Source organism: Echinops telfairi, unplaced genomic scaffold (assembly GCF_000313985.2).
Source record: "Echinops telfairi isolate 266 unplaced genomic scaffold, ASM31398v2 ScPeMD7_4;HRSCAF=17, whole genome shotgun sequence".
Classification (NCBI taxonomy): Eukaryota; Metazoa; Chordata; class Mammalia; order Afrosoricida; family Tenrecidae; genus Echinops; species Echinops telfairi.
This window is the reverse complement of record NW_022103900.1, coordinates 6,175,950-6,180,133: the sequence shown is the minus strand read 5'-3', so window position 1 is coordinate 6,180,133 and position 4,184 is coordinate 6,175,950. Positions and strand designations below refer to the sequence as shown.

Below are 4,184 nucleotides of genomic sequence, written 5' to 3'. Positions count from 1 at the left end.
AGGGAGACATCGGACAGTGTAAGTCATGACAAAATAATAATAACTTATAAATTATCAAGGGTTTATGAGGGAGGGGGAAGAGGGAGGGGAAAATGAGGAACTGATACCAAGAGCTCATGTAGGAAGCACATATTTTGGGGTTTGTTTTTTTTTTTCAAATGTTTTGAGAATGACGAGGGCAACAAATGTATAAATGTGCTTGACACACAATGGATGGATGGATGGACTGTGATGAGTTGTACGAGCCCCCCAATAAAATGATTTTTTTTTAAAAGATGTCAACTTGATTCCTCTGTCTGCAGGGGCTGACGAACAGGAAGCAGGAAGCTGAAGCAGGAAGACCACAGGCTGGCGGATGCTGAAGTGTGTGAATCTGAGACTGACTGCATAAATCAGCAGTCCCCTGATGGCTCCTGGGATTGGGGATGAAAGACCAGGAGGTCGAGGAACCAGAGGCGAAATCCAAACCCAGTAGTAGAAATGAGCTAGCCAGTCCACACCATGTCAGTCCATACTTAAGAGTAGGCCGCACCACAAAATAAAACCTCCCTCACTTGTATCTGGGCTGTGAACAAATGGCGGGGGTCCCCACAACTGGTTGGCTGCTTCACTGAGGATCCCAACACATAGCTGACCAAACTATGTCAGCTCATGTCATGGAAAACCCCTGGCCCATCCCAGTTGACATACAGCCTTCACTATCACTGTACGCTTCACTATAAGTGGTAAAATCCATCTTTGGAGTTAAAGCTGGGACATGAGGAGAGACAGCAGCAATGCAGTAGGGATGACCAGGGTCCCCTTCTGTCAACACACACACTCACCATCCCAGAGTCCACTAGACAGCACCTGGTGAGAAGAGACGGTCCTGCTGCGGGAGCCCCTGTCCAGTTCCAGGGTCCATGAGAACTCACTCCCTACGATTCCTGAAGACCTGGATGCTCACCTTTTCCTGGGACACCGTGGACCCCGGGGCTCTGTCTTTGTGCAGAAGACCCCGACCTGAGGTAATGTTCGTAAGATCCTGCTCCTTACAGCCCCAAGGGCAATATAGCCTATCTACTTTCTAGTCTATAACCCCGACTGCTCACCCATTCAGAAAATCTTCCCCTAAGTTTGTTCTTAGTACAGAGCTTCAGGGAATTTCATTTTGGTAGTCCATAAAATGGTGCCCATTTCATTCCCTACACTCACATCATGCTGTGTCCACTTTCCAGTCCATCTTCTTACTCCAGGTCATGCTAGCCACCATTTTTTCCCGTCACCTTTAAATGTTTCAGGTTTAGGTCAAGTGGGAGAGGAGGCAAGATGCTTTCCTCATCCTAACTCTGTTCAATTAGCAATAATCGCACCTCGGGTAAACCTCACTGGCCACGATACTGCCACTGCGCAAAGCTTCCTAACTCTCTTCTACGTGTGGCAATAGGAACGATGAAGCAGGCATCTGATAGAATGAAAACCAGAATAAAGGTCATGGTGTCCATCCAAATAGAAATACCTTTGGCCCCACAATCCCACTGCAGGGTTTCTAACACACAGAAGTATTGAAAAACTAGAAACAACCGACAAGTTGATGAATAAATGACTGATTAAATCATCAAGTACATGCACAGAGTTGAAATGGACCAGGAATGAGTGGATGGATTTCAATGGGAGGCAGATCCACGAGCACGTGTTTGGAATGACAGCTTTGGCTATCTCCAATGTGTTATTTTATGACAAATAAAAGCAGAAGCTACACAAAATTAAAAGATACATGTTACAGGATAATATGTATAGTTACAGCATTCCATGTACAATGGTAACCCCAACTCACTGTCACTGAGTCAATCCCAACTCATCGTGACCCCACAGGGCGGGGTAGAACCGCCCCGTGTGTTTCCGAGGCTGTTGTAAACGTTTAGGGAAGCAGAAAGCCTCTTCTTCCCTACCCCTCTCCCCCTGGAGTAGTCAGTGGAGTTTGAACTACTAATCTGTGTTTAGCAGCCCAACACAACCCACTGCACTTCCAGGGCTCCTCATATATATTACACTTCAGAAAAATCTACGTACACATATATATTTGCATATGTGGATACACAGAAAACATCTGAACGGATAAACAGTACACTGGTGACAGCACATGCCTCTGAGGAATGACCCCTGAGGGCTGTTGTCTTCACTTGTGTATTTGATATACAAGCATGACACTTTTGTCATTTAAAAAACTTCATTTTTAAACAAAGGCTAATCTTACTTTTAAGCATCCTTTTAAGACACTATGACATCTTTGCAATGTGACGAAAGAGTAAAGCATTCAACACCCATCCAATTATATTCCTAGATATTACGGAATTTCTCACTCATACCCGTGAAATTCAGATAGGCCCAGCAAAAAAAAATAAAAGCATCAAATACTTATCATATACTTAACCAATCTGGAACCTTCTCACACTGCCAGCTCCAGCGTTGACCTAGGGAAAGGTCAACGTGAAATCTAAAAGCCATTATACTCTGTTCAGCTAACAAGGAAGTTACTTACTATTATCTTCTCTCAGTTACAAAACTTTCTGTTTAAAATTAGTTCACTCCCGATAGGAAAGTACCAGATGTCAGAATAAGGGGATCCAACAGTATCCAGAGGATAAAGTAGAAGCCATACGCATAAGAAACAGCATGACCACAAGTGTTCAGATTAGATTCTAAATGCCTTTGGTGGCTGTACACATTTCGTTATGAAAAAATGCTCATGTCTACGTGTTCAATAATCAGAGTACGCTTGGCTCTCAGCGAATAGCAAATCCTGGGAAACAAATCACTTTTACCAAACAAATGCTCATCAAAGATTGGTTTATGCTTTTTGCTCTATATAAATTAGCTTTTAAAGGACTGAGAACACCAAAAAGTAGTAATGTTCCAAAATCCTAGTGTGTACTTTAGAAAAATTCCATTTACAATATTTATGAAAGTATAAATTATAATAGAAATGTAAAAAGTCCCGTTTAAACATCTACATCAAAAAAGCAAACCGTGCCTCTGAGGGACAGTGACTGGAGGCTGTCTCGCTTCCTTGCCCTTCTGTTCGTCCAAACTCACTACAAAGGCCCTCTTTCAGTCCCCGTTAAGCACTGGGAAGTTAAAGCCAATCTCCTTGGAAGGTCTTCTAACCTCAGAAGTCCAGGTAGCATCCTCTTATTGGTCTTGCTTCCTTATGGGAGAAGGGGAATTTGACCCCCAGCAAGACAGCCACTCCGTAATTCTAATTCCATGTCCAGATCTGTTAAAAAAAAAAAAAAAAAAGCAAGGCACTCGGCATTTGAATCTGTAAATCTATAAAGCTCACACTCAAGTCATCTTCTCAGCTGCAAAAGCACATCATATTTGATAATTGGGGGTGAGGGCATTGACCAGAAAGACTGTAATGTACTAGATGGTAAAACTACACCTCTTGCTGACTTCTATTATCTCTGCCATTAGTATTTGATACACCAAAGAAAAGGCATGAATTCTATCACCGCCCATTACAATTCTAATCTTTGAATCAAAATAATCTGACAATTTTTTTAAAGAAATAAAAAACTGAGCTCGAATTCAGGCAGTAAAATGTTGGTTTTTGTTGTAAAGAAACAGCTCGTTTACTCATGTAAGCCACAGTCTACTTTTAAGTTGAGCCATGAGGAGATAACCTGTTATTTTTAGGACTGTGACAGATCTAGTTCACTCATTTCTAGGTGGCAGGAGAAATAATTACGTATGCATGCAAACAGTCTATATTTTTAATGTGGTGTAGAGTTTTTAGAAGGCCAGTCTAGAATTAAACACCTCAAGGCTAAAAAGGATCAGCATTTTAAAGACACACAGAGTGCCAAGGGCCTTCAGGTGGCTCATTAAAATCAACATCTTGTAAGTATATTTATATATAACAATAGGGAAATAGACCAAGTTACATATATTTATACGTTAAGTATTAAGGTAGCAGATGGGCATTGAACCTGTACTAAATACTCCCTCAATGCAAGAATACTTTGTTCTAATAACCCAGCATTCTGTGATGCTCACCTTCCCTGACACGATCACTGAAGACAAAGCAGGTGCATAAGCAAATGTGGTGAAGAAAGCTGATGGTGCCCGGCTATCAAAAGATCTTGCACCTGGGGTCTTAAAAGGCTTGAAGATAAGCAAGCGGCCATCTAGCTGAGAAGCAA

The 4,184-nt window shown here is 42.0% G+C and overlaps 1 pseudogene; it reads right to left on the bottom strand.

Annotated features, from left to right (window-relative positions):
* Window positions 1–1,231: 1,231 nt before the first annotated feature.
* Window positions 1,232–1,397, bottom strand: LOC115873050 (annotated as a pseudogene).
* Between the last annotated feature and the right edge of the window lie 2,787 nt (window positions 1,398–4,184).